General features: G+C 35.6%; 1 protein-coding gene across 3 annotated transcripts in view; it reads right to left on the reverse strand.

Annotated features, from left to right (window-relative positions):
- The window catches only part of LOC101887805 (glycogen-binding subunit 76A), a 49,802-nt gene that overhangs the window by 9,376 nt on the left and 16,958 nt on the right, over window positions 1-23,468 (reverse strand). The window contains exon 1 of one of the 3 annotated variants that reach the window (XM_005185569.4): window positions 17,678-18,010. The exons of the other annotated variants lie outside the window; for them this stretch is intronic. The gene's annotated coding sequence lies outside the window, so the exon portion shown is untranslated. Of the gene's footprint in view, window positions 1-17,677; window positions 18,011-23,468 lie in introns of those variants that run through there. 3 annotated transcript variants of the gene reach the window in all.

A 23,468-nucleotide genomic window follows, 5' to 3' on the forward strand; every position in this document is an offset into this window, starting at 1 on the left:
TTTGATACCGGACATCGGATACTGGATACTGTGAGTGGACCGTTATATCACATCTCCACATTAGATCTTGTGTTAGTAGTAATAATGGGATGTATGAAGTATTAAGGGAACCGAATGTTTATTTCGGATTTTATAATCGTTTTGGCTCTTCAAAATGTGAACCCTTTGTGGGGGAGGTACCAGAAGGAATGGACCGATACATTCCATCTTAACACCAGACCATGGATTAATAAAAATATAAAAAAAACCAGACAAACGGACATCGCTAGATCGACTCCAAATGTCATGAAACGGATTTTGTCCAAAGAGACCTAGGGTCTAAAATCTTTATTTCGACTAGACACGTTTTGACCATATCAAATGATATATACCCTCTCTAGCCATATGGCTGAGAGTATAATTCGTCTAAAATGTGAAATCACTTTTTAGAACGGCTTCGTAAAAGTACAGAAATACAGCCCTGATGATACGAACGCTTCATAAAATCGTCCTATTTATACCCTACAACACTATGTGTTGGGGGTATTATAAGTTCGATTGGGCAAAAAATTATGTAACATCTCGAAATATTGATTTCCCACATAGGAAAGTAAGTATGGATCTTCCTATCTGTCCATGTTAATTTGTAATCACTCTACAGGTCGCAATTATGGTCCGACCCTCACGAAATTGAAAATGGAGGTGGGGTTATTGCCAGAATAGAACCCTATTGCTTTTGGAGATGATCGCAAAATATTTAAGGGTTCGAATGAACCAAAAACAGAAAAATTTCCTGTTCACACAATTGAAGCCAATCGAGACGTCAGAGAAGGGAGTTAGGGACAGGGAAGAATTCTAGCATTTTGGATGTCCATTGGAATCTATTTGAATGCTAAGGGTAATATCTTGGCAGTGCTCCGTAACATAGTTTCAAAAGCGAAATTTTCCAAAATGGATTTGGACATAAGGGGGCTTCTAACATATTGTAGTGTTGTAGGGTATCACATGGTCGGTCCCGGTTAAATGCCTGTAATGTAGAGTGCATCTAGTTGGCATTACTAGTTCTGGTACCAAATTTGTACCAAATTTTAGCTCCGGAAAGAGATCTTTAAAATTTATGATTTAAAAATATGATTTACCTATAATGGGTTCATACTGTCAAAAGAATAAGTCAAAAACGGCGTTAAGTGCATTTCAAATTATTTGGATGCCAGCCATTTGAGAAGAAGAACAACAACAGAAAGTATAAAAACAAAAACAACTAAAAGCCAAACAAAAAAAAAATAAAAAAAAAATATTTATTTATGCACAAAACAAAATAAAAAGATATATCCAGATGTATGCGCTTTACGCTGCTACTGCGCTTTTTTTTGCAAAAAAGTGCATGTTATTTTTAGCTAACGATAAATAAAAATAAAAATTAATTTTAAGAATTGAGAAAAAAAAAAACAAGTCGCAAGATAAACAAAAGCTGTCTGTTTTGCAGTTGAAACAAACGCGATTTTTGTCGCTTAAAAATATTGTGCAGCATTCAAAATAACCCACCATCGCTGAGCAATAAATATGCCGCACACACCCACACATGTAAAGCAAACAATTTCGTTTGTGGGTAGTGGGTGGGTGGGCGGTTGGTTGGTTTCTGCTGGTACTATGTAGAGAAGAGAAATGCTCTCTTTTTATATTTTTATCATCTGGTCATTTGCAAAGATCAGCAGATCAGCTGAGGAATTTGCATTGCGCGCAACAAACTCGTGATGCAAATCATTCTTTGCATGCCATGCGACAAATGGCGAAGATAGCTACCCCCTACCCATGCTCTACTCTCCCACCCTCCCAAATCTGTGTGGCAACGACGACGAAATAGTTTCTGGTTTAAAACGGAAGTTTGATGTGTTTCCTCCAAAAGAATGGCGAACGTGTGGCAACTTACAGATGGTACCAAACACCCACACGCATACATTGTTGTTGTTGTTGTCTGTCTGTCTGTCTGTCGTGGGCCATGGTTTAGGAATAATTTCTAATTGATGAATTTCCTATCACCTAAGTATGTAATTCGTTTGTCGTTCTTCTCGAATCATACGGCATTTTGTTATTTCCTTACATTGTTGCCAACTATTTCTTTTTCCTAACTGAAATTAACCCCCTTTTTTTGCTAGAGTGGTTCAAGGCCGCCTCATCATGTAATTGGCCAATTTGTGTATTTCTTAATCGCCATTGCCTGTTGCCAGAACTATTGTTGTACTGCTACTAATGCTGAGCAGCTGTTGTTAGGTGAATAGAATTTTTTTTCGTTCAAATTCAATTGAGAGATTCTTTCTTCGGGGCTCTATGCTTCATCGCCAGATGTCTTTGTCTTTGGCAGTTGGTTTATCTCAAATTTGTATTTCATGATTTGTGATTTGTTTTCAGTTTTGTTTTTTTTTTTTTGTAGTGTTAGGTTTTATTTGTTGTTGTCTAATGAAATTTACATAGTATGACAATCTTTAAATGCCAATGTTGTCGTCAAATAGGCAGAATATGTGAATAATTTTTATCTGTGATAAATATATGCAGAATAAATACAAATATAAGTATAGAATTATGTATTTTTTTCTACATAAAAAAACGCTAAATGTGGATTTTTTTAAGTGTCTATAATTTATTCTAATATTTATACCCTACACCACAAGGTGCTCAGGGTATTATGTCTTTGTGCATTTGTTTGTAACAGGAAAAAGGAAACGAGATAGACCCATAGTTCCTTTTGATGGTCTGCATAGAATCACATTCTAAGGCGATTTATGCATGTCAGTCCGTCTGTCCGTCCATCTGTCCATGTATTTTTGTAAACAAAGTACAGTTCGCATTTATTGCCCTATCCAGATGAAATTTTGCACAAATCATTTGTTTGGCCCAAGGTCAAAATTAAGATGTAGCTCCCATATATATCTTCGTCCGATTTGCCTTTTATTGTGCACTAAATGTGTAATATCAGCCCAAATAGTATGGAATTTTGCACATATAACCAAATTAGGCCTGAAAATAAGTATGCAAAATTTGATCGGTTCAGATATAGCTATAGCTCCCACATATATTGTTCATCCGATTTGTTATTTTTGGCCCCCGCAGCCGTAATATGAACTCTGTAACAACAATACTTGGGGAAATCTATCAAATACAGCTCAGAAATACATTTGCTAAATTTTATCGAGATCGGTTCAGATTTGGATATATCTCCCATATATAACTTCGTACGATTTACCTTTGTTTGTGCACCAAACGTCTAATATTTGTCGAAATGGGATGGAATTTGGCACTTACGACCGAATTGACTCTAGAAGCTAGTATCTCAAATTTGGTGAAGATCGGTTCAGATATAGCTATAGCTCTCATATATACTGTTCATCCGATTTGCTTGTTACTAAAAGCCGTAATATACACTCCGTAACAACGATATTCATGGAAATATATTAAATACAGCTCAGAAATATATTTGCTAAATTTTATCGAGATCGGTTCCGATTTGGATATAGCTCCCATATATATCTTTATCCGATTTCAATTTAATTGAGCACCAAATGGGCAATACAAGTCCGAATTTAAAAGATACAAATGCTTCGGCATATTTAGTCCCTTGAAACTTAAATTATAAATATAATCATAGCGTGTATGATTGAATTCTCCCATAAAAACTTTTAATTGTTATGCCGAGCTCTACTAAATTAGTAAAGTGGTGTAGGGTATCATAATGTCGGCCCCGCCCGACTTTAAGACTTTCTTTACTGGTTTTAGGATTGTGGTTATTTCAAGTATTTTTTTAGCATTTTATTCAGAAAAATGTTAACTAATATTAATGTGTTTTTTAAGAAACTTTTATTTAATTAAAACAAGTAAGCAAAGGCTACAGTCGAGCGGGGCCGACCGTTGAATACCCTACAACACTATAATAAACGATACCGTTTATATGGGCGAGATACTCGAAAGAATTCCACAAGATATTGTGACAAATAATAAAAGAAACCCATCAGGTTTCTTTCTCTCTCAGAAGTGGCAAAAGATTAACATTTATTATTGGTGTTTAATTTAGAATTGTATTGAATATTGCTTTTTATTGACCCCTGGTTTGGTCCTTAATTATTCGTTAAAATGTACGCGCTACGGTTTATTGCAACCTTGTGCTAGCGCCTTTGACGTTTTAACGAGTAATTATTTGTCACTTGTTTTGCCGCCTCCTTTAGACATCAAGTAGTATTTCGCTGTGATTCGGACAGACAACACCGGCAATATCGTTTGCAGCACATATCGTTGTGCATAGAAGGGCATATTGTTGCCACAGGTAATATCGTTATTTCTTTTTTTATTTCCCCCCTACGGTCCACTGCTCGACGCATTCGGCGTTTTACTCCCATCGGCGGAGCCCCTCTGAGCTAAACATTGGTCCAATCGAACCGGATATTCCAGCCCTCTTGAACGGATTTGGAATCCAAAATATACAGTCCATTAATCTTGCATTACAAGGTACGTATAGTGCAGTGTTTTAAAGTGAGCTCGCGTTAGTAAATTGCCTCGACAATAACAAACAATCAGTTTGTTTAGGTACAAAGGTCGTTTTACAACGTCACTTCTTTGCCTCTTGTTTTGTTTCCCGCCAATCGTCGGCTTCTATTTTGGATGCTTGCATTCGGCAGCATCATAATCAAAACAAAACTCCAAAAGAAAATTATTGCAAAAATCGTTTGCTAATATTCTTTTTGTTTTGGTTCATGTAAAACAACAAAACATTAAACATCTCGTTTCGTTGATACCAACAAACACGTCGTCGTTGTTAGTTATTAGTTTGGTGTGCTTTACTACCTAAAGCAAAGATCGCAATATCATTCTTTTAGTTTGGTCTGTCCGCTTTAATATTGCATATTGTTGTTGTTACACTTATTCTCTTTTTCTCGTTGTAACAACAGTCAAATTCATTTTCTGTTTTGTTTGTCGCAAACAACAACAACACTGTTTGAACCCCCACCGCTGCTTGGTTGCTTTGTCGTCGTTCTCTGATCAGCACTTGTTGTTTGTGCATTGTTAGATCAGTGAACGAACATAACAAACGAAGGGAGAATATTTTTATGTATTCCTCTTTCTGTCGTGTCCGCTTAGGTTGAGTAGCTACACTACGTTGGTCGGTCACCCCTGTTTGTTATATTAGTTGGTATTGGGTGTAAAATTATTGTTATTATTGAAGTAAGAATAATATTAATACTATCGTGTATTAAACTTTTGATCGTTGTTTTTTATCCTTTAGTAAACTTATACACCCTATAGACGGTCATTTTGGCTAATTAAATAAATAAAAATAAAATTGTTATTTTATTTATTTTTGTATTTTTCCCCAAACTTGTTCAGCGTTTCGTGTTATAATTATGGCCTTCGCTCCTCTACAAACTTTCATAAAAGCATCTGACGCTCTGACAGAATTTGGTGCACAAATCGGTGCTATAAAAGGTGACGATTTAGATATTAGTATACTAGAGGAAAGGAAGAGCAAGCTAGAAAAGTTATGGCAATCGGTCAATAAGTCGTTACGAAACTTAGAAAATTCGGAAAATGTTACAAAAGAATATCTGCATTTGGCAGAAAGTAAATATAATGTTTCTTTAAACATTTACTCTAGCAATATGGCCACAATTAATAGAAAAATTGTAAAAACTCGTTGTGTATTAAAAAACTTGAGTAAAAACGCGGATAAAAATCAAGAGCAATCGGCTCTATCTCCTTTGGTTCCTGATTCGCAGGAAAATATTGCCACAAGTATTTCTTCTGGTTGTGATATCGTTCACAACATGGCATTGCCCCCAATTGATATTGATATTTTTGTGGGAGATTTTTCTTCTTGGCCTTCCTTTCGGGATTTGTTTAGCGCCATTTATATAAATAACTCTCGCTTAAGTGATGTGCAGCGCCTGTATTACTTGCTGCAAAAGACTACTGGTGATGCAAGGGAAATAGTTTCTCAATTTCCTTTAACAAATCGTGGTTTCGCTTTCGCTTGGAAAGCATTAAATGATGAGTATGACAATACTCGTATATTGGTACATCGTCAGTTGTCTTCGTTATTTAGTCTTCCAATTCTAGATAAGGAAACAATCTCTGGTTTGAAAGAGATTAGAGTTGGAATTAATCGTTGTATCTCCTCCATGTCGACTTATAGCGTTCCCACGGATCAATGGGATCCGATACTTGTCTTTCTTTGCCTGCAACGCTTACCGGAAGAAACGACACTGCTGTGGGAACAAGGTATTAAAAACAAAGCGGCTCTCTCTTCGTGGAAAGATTTAGACACCTTCCTTTCAGAAAGGATAAACACGCTTGTGTGTTTGAAAAGTTATCAAGAGAAATCGATTCCTTCGCCTAGTTCAGATTCGTTAAATACTGCTAGGAATTCCCATTCCAAATGTTCGTCTCCCCCTTTTATTGCAAAATCATGTTCTCTTTGTCGAGAGAAATGCCATCGACTTCATTTTTGCTCAAAATTTAAGGAATTATTCCCCGCAAATAGATTTGCATTCGTCAAGCGCCACGAACATTGTATAAATTGTTTGGTAAAGGGACATAAACTAGTAAATTGTACTAGTAAAAATAGTTGTTCGAAATGTGGTGAACGTCATCACACGTTATTACATCGCGAGTCATTAAAACCGAATAGTTCGATTCCGGTTTTGACTCCAAAAGCTCAGGCAAGCTCGTCAAAATCGTTGTTGTCAGCTGCAGCCCCAGTTTTTCGTCCCTCAATATGTACATCCTCCACATCGGTTGGAGTCGAAAATTCAAAATTTAAATTTGTTTGTTTGAAATCGCTTAACAAAATGTCGAAGAGGAACCTGATTAAATTCATAAAAACCAATTTATCAGATGGAAATCATAAAGCGAAATTAAAATCTGTAAACAATGTTGTAAAACGACCTCCGCATGAAATCGGCCTAGCGAATATCCTTTCGGGAAAAAATGTAGCTCGACTGAAGTCCGAATCTGTAACTGCAGGTTCATCTGCGGCTTCAAAGTATTATATTTCGTGTAATAAAGTAGCTTGATTGAAGTCCGAATCTGTTACTGCAGATTCATCTGCGGCTTCATGTTATCGTTGTAGCGGAGTTGGATCCCGAATCTGTTACTGCTGATTTATCTGCGTTTCCATTCCCTACATTTTGTTCGAACAAAAAGCTCACACTGCACTATGCATCCCGTACCTATTATTGGAACTAAATTAGATTAAGTTTAATTGTGTTGAAACATGCTTTGATGTTTCAAGGGGGTCGGCATGTTTAATTTAGAATTGTATTGAATATTGCTTTTTATTGACCCCTGGTTTGGTCCTTAATTATTCGTTAAAATGTACGCGCTACGGTTTATTGCAACCTTGTGCTAGCGCCTTTGACGTTTTAACGAGTAATTATTTGTCACTTGTTTTGCCGCCTCCTTTAGACATCAAGTAGTATTTCGCTGTGATTCGGACAGACAACACCGGCAATATCGTTTGCAGCACATATCGTTGTGCATAGAAGGGCATATTGTTGCCACAGGTAATATCGTTACCACCCATCAAACTAGCAATAAATAGTTCTATATATTAAGAAAAACTATTGTGTTTTATTTCTTTTTATATTTCCCCCCTACGGTCCACTGCTCGACGCATTCGGCGTTTTACTCCCATCGGCGGAGCCCCTCTGAGCTAAACAATTGGTTTTTGACTAAAACGCATCTATATGAGATACAGACATTTGACTATATTCTTCAACGAAATCAGATTGAAAAAAATATGAGAAAATTTTAAAAAATCAATATTTTCATCTTTAGAGAGATATTTTTATGCGAATTTTTAGACGTTTTTTCTTTCCTGCCAAGAGGCCATTCTGAATTAATGAGAACTGTCGAAATCAGTTCAGCCGTTCTCGGCATATAAGAGATCTTTCAAGCATATCTTCTTTGATAAACATATATATCGCACATATTTTGCTATATAACCGATTGTTGGATGTAAACATCAATGTAAAGATCAAAAGTAACCTTGTCATGGCTTTGTGATTTCGCCGGGATTTAAAATATTCGCGGTTTAATGAAAAATTTTGAATTTTTTCAACAAAAAAGATATGGTCTATTTTACCCGCTAAATATTATCCGATGACCACCCAAATTGGTAGGCTTCTTCCCCGCCCTAAAATCTAGCTACATGCGAAATTCCGCGTCGATTGGTCTATAATTGCGACCTGTATGGCTACTGCAAAATCCGACATTTTTTCAGTATTTGGTCCATTTCAACCCCTAAACATTTGGCGATCATCTCCAAAAGAAATAGGGTTCTATTCTGACCCTAGCCCCACCTCCATTCTAAATTTCGTGAAGATCGGGCCATAATTGCGACCTGTAGAGTGATTACAAATTAACATGGACAGACGGACAGACGGACGGACGGACATACATAGCTAGATCGACTCAGCTCGGTGAGCTAGGAAGATCCATATATACTTTCCTATATGGGAAACCAATATTTCGAGGTGTTACATAAATTCTGGCCCAATCAAACTTATAATACCCCCAACACATAGTGTTGTAGGGTATAAAAAGCAAAACGACATTAAGATGGGCCAGGCTAAATCCTCAATCCTATCCTCAAAAAAATTTCCATTATGGGGAGCTATCTATATCTATAGCAAGTAACAAAAAACATCATTTTATAGCGGATTTGGTTGGAAATTGGGGCTAAAACACCGAAAATAAACAAGGTCCCGGCCCCTCTATGATTAATACTGCGAGTTCATGATTTCAACAGACGGACAAACATGGCTGAATTGACTAAGCATATTACGCCCATTCAACATTCAGCATTTTTTGATATGTTCGGTTTACGATTTTTTGGAATCCGATTATTTTAGGTATTTAGTGTATCCGGTAATATTGCAGATTTTATGGTCGAAATTTTTAACACACAAGCAATCCACTGAGGGGATAATATGCATTCGACAACAATGATATTTGGTACCAGATATTTTATAGAGCTTGGAAATACCTCGGCTAAATTGTATCAAGATCGGTTCAGATTTGTATATAGCTCCCATATATATATCTTCAACCGATTTCGGGTTAATTGTGCATCAAATAGCCAATATCAATCCAAATGACCTGACTTTTGGAACATCCGACGGAATTCAGCCTAAAAGCAATTGCTTCAAATTTTGGTGAAAATCGGTTCAGATATAGCTATAGCTCCTATATATATGTTTCATCCGATTTCGTGTTTAAGCCTCTCACATTCGTAATATGCATTCGACAACAATGATATTTGGTAAAAAGATATCTTAGAGCTCAGAAATATCTTTGCCAAATTTTATTGAGATCAGCTAAGATGGGGATATAGCTCCCAAATGTAACCTTAATCCGATTTCAGGTTTACTGTGCAAATAACGGCTAATATTAACCCAATGGCTATTATAAACCCGTTCGTCCGTTCGTTTGTCTGCCTGGCTGGTGTGCACGATAACTCTCGAAGGGAATATGCGATTTGGTCCAAACTTGGTACAACGTAATATTTTTGAAACTTCGAGTTCGGAGAAGGGCAATATCGGTCTACTCCTTCTTGTACCTCCCCCACAAAAGGTCAAAATTTTCAAAGAAAATATTTTACTGCACATAGAGAGAAAGGATAATCCGATTTGGCTCCAACTTTGCAAATCCTAATATTTGCATAAGTTAGCTAGGTCATGTGTGAAAATGGACAGCGTCGGTCCACTCCATCAAGTACATTGCCCACAAACTGTCAAAATTTGGAATACTTATAACGCTTATAAAATGTGATGTTAGAATCCGATTGCCTTCCAATTACACACATAACAATATTTTTATTAACCCAAGATCTGGTGTGAAGATTGACTATATCGGTCCACTCCTTCTGGTACCTCCCCCACAAAATGTTAACATTTTCAAAGAAAATAATTTTCTGCACAGAAAGAGAAAGGATAATCCGATTTTTCTCCAAAATTGCAAATCCTAATATTTGCATAAGTGCTAAATCAGGTGCGAAAGTTGACAATATCGGTTTACTCCTTTTGGTACCTCCCCCACAAAGGGTCAAAATTTTGATTATCCATGAAGCTCATAAAACGCGAAATTAACACCTGGCGCCATTCAGACTTGGCACCTCTGGATGGTAGAGATCGGATCATTCTTTTTAGTACCTCCCACACAGAGGGTCAAAGATTGTGAATAACCAAAACGATTATTAAATCCGAAATAAGCATCCGGTTCTCTTCATATTTCACATACCCCATTATTTCTACTAACGCAAGATTTGTTGTGAAGATGGGATATATCGGTCTACTCCTTCTGGCATCTACCGCACAAAGCGTTGGCTTTCGGTACCAATCTATGACATTTGTTTTGAATTTCAAAAAAAAAAAAAAAAATATATTAGAAGCGCTCAAAACTATGCTATAAAAAACAAAACAAAAATATCTTTACATATGACTCTGACACAATGTGTAGACTAGCCTTTAATAAAGTTCACATTATATATGGATTATCAATTGTATGTAAACACACTACAAGTTAGCTTTGTGTTACATCTTGGAGAATTTTTTTTTGTTTTTTTTTTTTTTTGAAATGATACAAGTTTTTTTAGTTATAGAAAAAAAAATCTAATATCTTAGGTTCCATCTTAGGACAGGGATACATTGGGACAAGGTATCATATTATCTCACACCTTTCATGGCATTTGTACTTGTTTACTTACGAAACAATTTGAAATGGGCGTATCGTTTCAAAAATATGCATCATTTCATGTTAACACATTCTCACATTCATTTTTACATTCCCGAGTGTGGTTGCAATTAGCCAACCTAATTATCCACATATATTACGTATTTAGCAAATACTTAAAGGAGAAGGCATAACAACTCAATGAAGTGTCAATTTTTAATAGACTTGTTAATTAACAAAACAAAAAAGTGTACAATAACAACCATTTTTTTTAATGAGATTATTTGCCTTAAATATTCAAAATTCAAATTTGATGTTTCCAAGCAGATGTTATTTGAGTTGAAAATGAAAAAAAAAAACTGAACACGCGAACGCATTTGCTAAGTTTTTTTGCCTTAGGATTTTTTCAAAATGTTTTGAAAATGTCACATGATTTATAAATTATTTCCTGGATTTGTTTTTAAATTTTTTTAAGACGACACGTTTTAGTTTGTTTTTTCCCATACTTTTTTTTCAATTTTTTTCTTTAATTTAAAAATAAGAACATTAAACCGCCCACGAAAAACGAGCTGTGAGAATTTTTAAATATTTGCACACAAAAATTAATGATGAAATTAGTTTTCTTGTTGTTATTAATTTGAAATTGAGCAAAACATGAAAGAAATTATGCTATCCATATATACGAATATAAAGACACATGTGTCTATGCTCCTGAATGAATGCATCTTTCGTATGTTTTATCTTATAAAATAATAAAACGCTTGTACACCTCTCCCCGTTCATCGAGATATATGTAGTTCACAATGACTTGCCAAAATGTTTTCCATTCAATATTTGTTTCCAGAAAACCCACACAAAATCATATTTGCCACGCGAATTAGCCCAAACTATCATTAGTTTAGGATACAAAGTCCACATATATATGTGTACAGTTTTTTTTGGAATATTTTTTCATGATATGAGGGCTAATGAAATTTGTAGATTTGGGATGTATCACAACTTATTTGAAATTTTGACTTATCTAAGCTGATATGGGGACTACACAAGACGTGTACCTGCACAGACAATTTCCAATCTAAGGCTGTGGTATCCATTACGAACTTCAAATTCCAAATTTGAAACAATTCCGGTGAATAATGTCGCAATAATCACCAAAATACCGAATATCGGGAGGTACCGTTATATGAAGGCTATACGAAGACGTGGACCTGCACAGACAATTTTCTGTCTTAAGCTGTAGTATCCCTTTCGAGCTTCTAATACCAAATTTGAAACAATTCCGGGGAATAATGTCGCTAAAATCATCAAAATACCGAATATCGGGAGGTACCGTTAAATGGGGGCTATACGAAGACGTGGACCTGCACAGACTATCTCCTGTCATAGACTGTAGTATCCATTACGAACTTCAAATATCAAATTTGAAACAATTCCGGTGACCAATGTCGCTAAAATCATCAAAATACCGAATATCGGGAGGTACCGTTATATGAAGGCTATACGAAGACGTGGACCTGCACAGACAATTTTCTGTCTTAAGCTGTAGTATCCCTTTCGAACTTCTAATACCAAATTTGAAACAATTCCGGTTAATAATATATCCAATTTTATGTGAAATCATAAATTCCATATTCATCTCAGGAGGACATATTCGGATATATCAAGTTATTACAGATAAAGGTATTACAAAACTGTGACCCTTTGTGGATGAGGTACAAGAAGGGGTTGGCAGATATATATCATCTTCACACCAGATCTTGCGTTAGCAAAAATGTTTGTATGTGTGAAATTTAAAGAGAGTTGGATGATTATTTCGCTTACTTTGAGCGAGTTGTTTTTCAAAATCTAGAAACTTGTGTAAGGGAGATACGGGAAGAAATGGTCCGATCTCTACCATCTTTATAGGAGATATTGTGTTAATGGATATATTGAGATGAATCAAGTCTGAATGGAATCGGATGTTAATTTCGTGTTTAATGAGCTTCATGAATATTCCAAATTTTGGTACCAGAAGGAGTGGACCGATATATTCCATAGTCACACCAGACATTGGGTTAAAAAATTATTGGATCGATATTGTCAATTTTCCTACATGACTTTGCACTAATACAAATAGTAGGATTTTTAATAATTATATTATAATATTTTTTGGAACATTCCGACCTTTTGTTGGGGGAGTGGATCGATATTGGCCATCTCCGAACTCCATCTAAGTTTGACAATAACATTATGAAGTACTAAGTTTGGATCAAATCGGATACTCCCTTCGAGAGTTATCGTGCCCACCAGCCAGACAGACAGACGGACAGGCGGATATCGCTAGATCGACTCCACATGTCCTGAATCGGATTTGGTCCAAAGAGATCTAGGGTCTAGAACCGTTATTTCGATGAGACATGTTTTGGTCGTGTCCCATGAAATAATCCCCTTTCTAGCCATATGGCTGAAGGTATAAAAATATAACAAATAATAATTCATTTCATTTCGGAAAATTCACTATTTTTATTTTTTCCTTGCCTGCATTTGGTGCTACTTGTCAGCAAAGGCCTCTCAATGTTTTTCCGCTTTTTCACTAAAAGATGGCCTTTTATAATATGTCTATCTGTTGTGTTACACCTCCAAGCCTTCCTCCTAAAGCAGTTTCTCCAAATATGTTGCAATATGCCAGACTTATTTTTTCCTGCAGAGCCCATTTTGGAGTAGAATAATCTTTAAAGACTGCCTAAAATAGCCAGCAGACTCCACGACATATTTTATGTGTCTACAAAATTAAAATCTCGGCTCCACCACAAATTGTTGAATATTTGTATAAAACGGACTTCTGTTTTTATAATTCCGATTATTCGTATTTTTATTTTATAATTTTATTACATTTCCCCTTTAATTAATTATTTAATTTGCTATTTCGTTTACTTCGTCTTCACTGACGTTATATGGGGGCCATACCAAAATGTGGACCTATACATACAATGTTTAGCCACACGAGCTAGAACCTATGATGACCTACAAATACCAATTTTTAGACAAATTCGCGGGAAAATATGGCAAAAATCATCAAAATACCGAATATCGGGTGGTACCGTTATATGGGGCTACACCAAAACGTGGACCTATATAGATAATTCTCTTCCAGGTGATAAAGTACTAACAAGGAACTCCTTGTGTAAATTTTCAGACAATTCCGTTGAAAAATTTGGTTAAAATCATCTAAGTACCGAATATCGGAGGGGGGGGGGGGGGGTGTACCGTTATATCGGGGATATACGATATTGTGAACCTATATAGATAATTCTTTTCCAGGGGAGAAGAATTCCAATTTTTAGACAAATATGTGGAAATATTCTCAAAATACCGAATATCGGGGGGAACTGTTATATGGGGGCTATACTAAAACGTGCACCTATACATACCATATTTCGCCACCGGAGCTAAAAAAACATTATGACCTACAATTACCAATTTTTAAACACATGCGAGAAAAAATTGGGTAAAATACTGAATATCGGGATGCACCCTTATATGGCGGCTATACCAAAACGTGAACCGATATATCTCATTTTCAATAACAACCATCCTAGACACAATACAAATTGTTCTGCCAAATTTTGAAGCTCTTTCTCAAATAATGTGGGCTGTATCCTGATATCAACAGACAGGCAGACGGGCATAGTTAAATCGACTTAGAATTTTATGCTGATAATGAATATGATTATGATTTATAGGGTCCTTGACGAATATTTCAAGGTGGTGGGTATAAAAATAAATCCGATACTTGAAAGTGTAAGATCTATCTGTAAGGATATTCGAAATTTTTTCTAGAAAGGCGTTAGCTCAAGATTAATAAGTCAACTTATTTTTAGACTATCATCTTATAAATTGACAAATAATAAAAAACATTTTGAAATTGAAATCTCCGATGAATTTATCATTGCACCCTTTAAAGCGGAAGTCTTATATGAATCCAATTTTTATAAAATAAATATAATTTTCACAAACTGACGTGTAGCGAAACGTGTAGAAATACTACAAATATTTTACTTTATATTAAATTGTATTGGCAATTTGACAGAACTGTCAAAACATATCAATTGTTTACTAATCAACCCCATGAATTATGCCTACTATCAACAAAGAGAGTGCAAATGAAAATAGTATTGTTGAAATTACAATAACAAAAAGTTTAGATTTGGATTATCTGTTGAAATGCCCTTTGAGACGTTTTAAATCGAACCGAACCCAGCTGACAGATATGGAAACTTGTCATGAAATCATTCTTGCATTCCTATATGCCTAGTGACATAAGAAATATATACATACCATGTGCAAAATACAATCCAACCTCTCTCGCCCTCTCTCTCTCTCTCTTATCTGAAGTGTGAGCGATTAGCAACGACAACGAAGTAGGGACAAGCGAACTTGCATTAAAACAAAAATTGTTTGCTATTTATAACAGTTGAATGCTAATAATAATCAAATGAAATCCTATCCACAACTATTATAAATATAATAAAAAGTCACTGAACCATAAATGATTAGAATTAATATTAATTGTTTAAACAAATACTTATTTGAAAAATAAACAAACCTAGGCATTTCGGTTTAAACTAGTTTGTCATAATGGCAAGGGGCTGGCAAGAAAACAAAAACAATTGCAATACCCTACACTGCACTGTGGTATCAGTGTTTGTGACATCCCAGCAAACATTTTGAAAGCTGAATAAAAAATTTGAGAGCCAATTCCAACATTTTTTTTATCATATTTTTCGTACACTTTCCCCAACTAAGACACCATCAGTAACCTCGATACCAAAATTCAGAATTTTATGACTATCTCAACGGCCAACGGCAAACTTTTTGGTATTGTTATAGCATTTAGTTCTTTTCGTACAGTTAAAGGACGCATTTTCAAAACAATCTTCATATCTCAAACTCAGATACCAACAATGATCATCCCAATATCAAATTTCTCTATATCAGATACCAACCGAGACCTCAATATCAAATTTGAGGATTCCCGCCCTTTCCCTTCACATCCCTTAGTACTTTTCGCACAAATATAGGACTCATTTCCAAATCACCGCCAAATCTCAAACATAGATACCATTACACAGATACCAGTAATCTAAATATCGAATTTCAGAATTATATATCTATTCCTTCACTCAATACTAAATACCAGTATGAAAAGTCTTAAGGTCGGGCGGGTCGACTTTACGATACGCTACCCCACTTTGCATATTTAGTAGAGCTTCACATAACAAATAAAAGTTTTTATGGAGAATTTTTGAGAATTAAATAATACCAATTATGATTATTATTATAATTTAAAGTCCAAAGGAACTAATATATGAGAGGATTACCCATTTGGTGCACAATTAACTTAAAATCGGATAAAGATATATATGTGGGCTATATCCAAATCTGAACCGATTTCGATTAAATTTGGCAAATGTATTTCTGAGATGTATTTAATATATTTCCCCGAATGTCGTTGTAACAGAGAACACATATAACAAATCGGATGAACATTATATATAGGAGCTATAGCTATATCTGAACCGATTTCCACCAAATTTGACATACTTATTTCTATGCTCAATTTGGTCGTATGTACCAAATTCCATCCCCTTTGGGTAACACTACACGTTTGATGCACAATATATACGGGAGCTATATCCAAAACTGAACCGATCTCGATAAAATTTGGGAAAGGTATTTCTGTGCTGTATTTGATATATTTCGCCGAATATCGTTGTTACAGAGTGAATATTACGGCTGCGGAGGACAAAAATCACAAATCGGATGAACAGTATATATGGGAACTATAGCTATATCTGAACCGATTTCGACCAAATTTGGTACACTTAATTTCAGGCCTAATTTGGTCGTATGTACAAAATTCCATACTATTTGGGTTGATATTACACGTTTGATGCACAACGAAAGGCAAATCGGACTAAGATATATATGGGAGATATATCTAAATTTTGACCGATTATCCCCAATTTCAATAGGGTTAGTCCTTGGGTCAAACAAATGATTTGTGCAAAATTTCATCAGGATCGGACAATAAATGCGACCTGTACTTTGTTCATTTGCCAAAGAGGTCAGCTGAAAATGTGCACATCGGTTGGCCACCAGAACTCAAGCGGTGGTCATGGTTATGGTGTGGACCGCCATAACAGGCAATGGTCGCTCTCCGCTCGTATTAATCGACAGTGGCATCAGAATAAATGCCGAATATTATCGCGGAAATATTCTGGAGGGTGTATTAAAGCCTTGGGCACGCAGACATTTTGGCCGCAGACCTTGGACATTCCAATTCCAGGACTCAGCGCCATCGCATTCACACACGCGACACCCAAGAATGGTCACAAAATGAGGTTTCTCGCTTCATTTCCAGCGCACAATGGCCACCGTTGGACTATTGGTCCATTGGCCTGGAGTTTTTGGAAAGCAAGGTTGCCACTAAAAAATACCCAAGTGTTGATCACCTCAAGCAAGCGCTTCGCCGGGAATGGGCCAAAATACCGCAGAGCAACATTCGGGCAGCGTGTGACGGTTTCATTGGCCGTTTGAAGGCCATAATTCGTGCCAAAGGTGGCCAATTCGAACAAATGTAAACTTATTCTAAAAGTTGATGCTATTTCCGACATTTTTTGCTTTCATTCAACAAATTTAAAAAAAAAAAATAAAAATTATGGCGTTTGACTTTGTTGCAGTTTTTTATCTCACACTGTAGAGTATAGGAAGTAGTCAATATAGTCCAAATCTGGCACGTTGTAATATTTTTATCAGTCTTGAGTCAGATACGAATTGGTCAATATTGTCCAACTGCTTCGGAACCTCAACCATAAGGGGTCAACAGTGTCGTCGGCTAATCTGACTGAATTAATGATAATTTCTAAACTTTCACTCTTTTTCAGTTTTTTTTTTTCAACGATTATAACAGCATAGGGCCAGAATGAGGACCTCTTCTTACATTTTACTCAAATTCCGCTGGAATCAAGCGTGTGACACGATGCCCAAAATTCAGAGTTCAACACTAATTCGTTGACGATTTTCGCTCTTACAAGTGTCACTCAAATATGTCAATAATTTATTTATTTACACTTTTTTTTGTTATTTTGAAATCCCACAACGACTCCAGTTATTTTCTTCACTTTTTAATTAATTGTTATGGATTTTTAATAGCTCTCAATTAGGTACAAAATATTCATCGCATTAGACTCATTTAAAAAAATGGCACAAAGGAATATCAACGTAACGACAACAACGACACACCGCGCACTCATTAGCCGGTTTCTGTAAATCAACTGATTTTGTTGTTTCGATTTCTGGGCATTTCAAATAGGAATTTTGTGTTTTCATAAAAACGCATTTGGTTTCGTTCGGGATTTGTTTGTTTGTTTGTATTTTGGTATTTGCATCTTCGAATGCAAAGACATCCCAGTAAACAATTTTTGCCGAATTCGGTCCGATTTCTGTCAGAATCTCTGAAAAAATGTCCGATTCTGATTCCGAATTCCTTCCGATTTCGGTACGAAAGTTGTATGGACGTGGTCACCGAATTCGGAAAGATTTTCTGAAAAAAATCTGAAAAAATATTAGATTTTCTGGACGAATTAGGTCCGAATTCGGTGAAAATTCTTGAAAAAATAGGAGAAAAAATTAGATTTTCGGAAAAGATTCGGAGGACAACTCCGAATTTCTGAAAGAAATCGGGCAGAATTCGTCTGGAAATTCGGCGGAATATTCAGATTTTCTAAAAGAAATCGGTCAGAATTCGAAAGAAAATTCGGAATAAAATTCAGATTTTCTGAAAAAAAACGCTCAGAATTCGGGAGAAAGTTCCGATTTTCTGAAAGAAATCGTTCAGAATTCGGAAGAAATATCGAAAAAATCGTCACACCACTTAAAAATGAAAAAAAAAACACATATTTATTTAAAAAACAAACAATTTATTTCGGGTTTCGTAAAAATGTAGTTTAAATATTACATCTATAATACATTAACATTATAAATATTATTTTTATTAGGAACATAACATACAGTATTTTAATGCACAAAAGAGTTGAACAGATAACAGATAATTTAACTATACCGAAGCACGTTTCTGTTTCAACTGCTAAACAAGAACTAAAAATAAAAAGCAGTGCACACAGAAAACCGGTATGTAGTTGTTTTTGCAATTTTTTTCCATCATATTTTTTTGGGAACGAAAGAGAAAGAGGCTGATTCACAACAACAACAAAACGCACATTTTTACAACGGAAAATCTAACAGTTCACAATAACAATAACAAATAGCATTTTTGCTTTGCGCTTTGTTGTTGTTGAGATCTTGAAATGAATGATCACAACAACAACTACTATGGGAGAGAATGTGTCAAACCACCACCATCCGTTTACATGTGGGAGAGAATATGCCAGAGCAATAGACAATCTACTCTCTCCGTTTGCACATTTTTCGAGTTTTTTTTCGCTTAAAAACACAGGAAAATGTGCAGAAATTCTAAAAAAAAAAACGTTTAGAAAATCGGACCAATTTCTATCAGAAATTTCTGAAAAAAACGTCAGAAATTTCGGAAAAAAATCTAAAATCAGAGCAGTCGGAAAAAATTGTTTACTGGGATCTATCTATCCGTCTGTCTACCAGCCAGCCAGTGTGTAAGTGTTGAAATCTCTCTTACGTTGTATTTGTCTTGATAAGAATCCATAGAACGTCAGGCAGGCAGGCGACAATGACACTGAAATATATGTATGTATGTGTTTGTGTATGCACTTTCGGTTGAGTGTAAAATCGAAAAGTGCATCGAATTTAATTATTTTGAATTGAAGATGCTCTCGGCGGAATGCATGCATGAAGTTCTTAAGTTCATCGAGAGAACATGGTTTAAAACTGTCAGTCATACTCGCAGATGCTGAGAAAAGAAAAAGGTGAGACTTTTTGTTGACGCCGGATGAATATAGACGGAGGTGTTCTGAACGTTATAACAACATTTTCAATTTTTTCCTTCGTTTTGGGATTGCTATTGAGTTCATTGCAAAAAGCGACAACAAAAACATGTGCTAATTAATTTTAGATGTCCCATGTACATGTCTAATAGCTACAGATGTTATTGAACCGCACAGATTTTTCGCGATTGCCCTCACATAGCATTCAACACCAAATGCAGTGCCCTTTTGAGATACGTTTGTTGTTTTTTAATAAAAAACAAACAATTTCTAAATATCAAAAGTTCAATCAATGCGAAGGGCGTGGAGGATATTATTTTTATGGGCGGGTTATAAATATCTGCATTTTGTATGACGAGGATATGATACGGCTACTATGAATAATCCACCATATACCGGAGAAAATTCGGATGTGGATAATTTTTTTAAGTCAATTGGATTACATGGATAATTTATCTAATCCATTAAATGACATGAATAATTTATCTGGACATGGATAATTTATCTTAGTGATTTTTCTGACGTGGATAATATATCTATATTAATGGCGTGGATAATTCATCTGAGTCAATGGGATAACATGGATATTTTATCTGAAGCAATAAATGCACGGAAAAATTATCATTTGGAAAATTTATCTAAGTCATTTGTATAACATGGATAATTTATCTAAGTCATTAGGATGACATGGCTAATTTATCTTAGTAATTTTTATTGACGTGGATAATATATCTATGTTATTTAGATGACATGGATAATTCATCTTAGTCATTTTTATGACGTGGATAACTTATCTTCTTATCTTATTATCAGTGATTTTAATGCCGTGTATAATTAATCTGAGTAAATTTGATAACATGGATAATTTATCTAAGTCATTTGGATTACATGGATCATGTATCTTATAAAATGGATAATTTATCTAAGCCATTTGGATTAACATGGATAATTTATCTAAGTCATTTTAATGCCGTGGATAATTCATCTGAGTCATTTGGGGGACATGGATTGTTTATCTTAGTTATTTTTATGACGTGGATAATTCATCTGAGTCATTTGGGCAATGTGAAAAATTTATCATTTGGATAACATGGATAATTTATCCAAGTAATTTATTTGGCGTAGAGAATTTATCTAAGTAAGTACCTCACCCACAAAGGGTCAACATTTTGAATAATTATAACTCTTATAAAATGTGATGTAAGAGTCCGATTGTCTTCAAATTACACATCACAATATTTTTATTAACCAAAGGTCTGGTGTGAAGATGGAACATATCGGTCCACTCCTTCTGCTACCTCACCCAAAAAAGGGTAAAAAAGCTCATAAAACGAGAATTTAACATCCGATTCCATTCAGACTTGGTACATCTCAACATTTTCATTAACATTAGATCTGTTATAAAGATGTTAATGATCGGACCATTTCTTCTGATAGCTCCGTCACAAAAAGTCAAAATTTTGAATATCCAAAACGATCATAAAATCCGAAATAAGCATCTGGTTCCCTTCATATTTCACACAACCTATTATTTCTACTAACACAAGATCTGCTGTGAAGATGGAACATATCGGTCCACTCCTTCTGATATCTCCCCCACAAACGGTCAAAATTTTGAATATTCATGCAGCTCAAGAATATTCATGCAGCTCGAAATTAACATTGGATTCCATTCAGAATGTACCAAATCTCAATATCTCTATCAGCACTCCCCCACAAAGGGGTAAAAGCTTTGAGTAACCAAAACGTTTATAAAATCCGAAATAAGCATTAGGTTCTCTTTATATTTCACACATCCCATTACTTCTACAAACACAAGAACTGTTGTGAAAATGGGATATATCGGTTCCCTCCTTCTGGTACCTCCCATACAAAGGCTCACAATTTTGAATATCCATGAAGCTCTTAAAACACGAATTTAACATACGATTCCATTCAGACTGAATTCATCACAATATTTCCATCAACGCAAGATCTGTTATAAATTCGGTAGAGATCGGGCCATTCCTTTGGCACCTCCCTCACATAGGGTTCAAGCTTTTGATAAATAAGACGCGCAAAGAAAGTGAAATAAATGGTATACCACTTCTGGTACAGGGTGAGATGAAAATGCAGTTCGAGATGAAAAAACTGCAACCAAATTCAGACTGCTGTCATTTCTAAGCCACTCGTCCGACAGCTGTTAATTAATATTCCAGTGACAGCTCATTATATTGTTTACAAGCGTACAAAAGAATTTTGGTGAGAAATTTCCAGAAAAAAAGTTATTCGTGATGGAAATCAAGCGTGAATTTGGCTGGAAAACCACAAGTAGCTATTGTTAGAGCACTCCGGCATTTAAATGTGAATAAATCTTTTGTGTCTCGTACTATTGCTCGTTACCGCTTCAAGGAAGTGGACGGAAGACACCAGCAACATCAGTAGAAATTGTTTGAAAAGTAAAGAAGCGGCTTGATCGAAACACGCGTCGCAGTGGCCGAAAATTGCTTGTGGGCTGAAAATATCGCAATATTCCATTCGGCAAACATTGAAAAATTAGCTCGGGCTAAAGCCATTGAAATTCCAAAAAGTGCCAGAACCTACACCGCAAGGCCGAAAGTGGTGAAGTGCCGATGAGAAAGCATTCGTTGTCCAGCAGTTTTAAACAAACAAAATGATCGTGTTTACTTTGCCAAATAGGTCAACTTAAAATGTGCATCTTCGGTTGGCCACCAGAACTCAAGCGCTGACCATGGTGATGGTGTGGTGATGGCCACCATAACAGCCGCTCGTATCAATCGACAGTGGCATCAGAATAAATGCCGAATATTATAGCGAAAATATTCTGGAGGGTGTATTAAAGCCTTGGGCGCACAAACATTTTGGCCGCAGACCTTGGACATTCCAACAGGACTCAGCACGCGTCATCCAAGAATGGTTACAAAATGAGGTTTCACCAAAACCTCAGGAAACCAATCCGTTGGACTCTAGTAGCTGGAGTATTTTGAAAAGCAAGGCTGGCACTAAAAAATACCAAAGTGTCGATCACCTCAAGCAAGCGCTTTGCCGGGAATGGGCCAAAATACCGCAGAGCAACATTCGGGTAGCGTGTGACGGTTTCATTAGTCATAAAGGTGCAGGCCATAATCAGTGCAAAGGTGACCAATTCGAACAAATCTAAACTTATTCCAAAATTTGATGCTATTTCCGAAATTTTTTGCTTTCATTCAATAAAATTAAAAAAATGGTGTAAAAATTATGGCATTTGACTTTGTTGCAGTTTTTTTATCTCACCCTTAACCAGAAACCTGATACGATTATGAAATTTATCGGAGTTTATGATTTCGCATTAAATTGGATATAAATGTTCAAATTTTGCCCATACCAATATTTTTATCAGTATTAGATGAAGCATGAAAATGGAATGCTTCGGTCCGCTATGTCTGGTACCTCACGCACATTAAAACATTTTCAAAAAATTATCACAGATTTGATGTAAAGTGAAGGAAGTAACCAATGTAGTCCAATCGTCACAATATTTATATCATGCTTATTTAGGACCGATACGAAATGGACAATATTGGTCCATTCTTTCGGATACTAATCCATAGAGGATCGACAATTTGGACAACGTGTATATTTTATCGAAGTCCTTTAAATATTCACGAAATTTCCCTATTTCGTGTCTAACAATAAACCATGGTTTTACTGCGTCTTTGCATGATTCATACTTCACAGAGCCTATACATGTATGTACAACATCTACGGCGATTTTTGCACTCCATAAATTATCAATGCAAATAAATAATATTATTATGACAATTGCAATCGCTTTGC

Source organism: Musca domestica, unplaced genomic scaffold (genome assembly GCF_030504385.1).
Source record: "Musca domestica strain aabys unplaced genomic scaffold, Musca_domestica.polishedcontigs.V.1.1 6, whole genome shotgun sequence".
Classification (NCBI taxonomy): Eukaryota; Metazoa; Arthropoda; class Insecta; order Diptera; family Muscidae; genus Musca; species Musca domestica.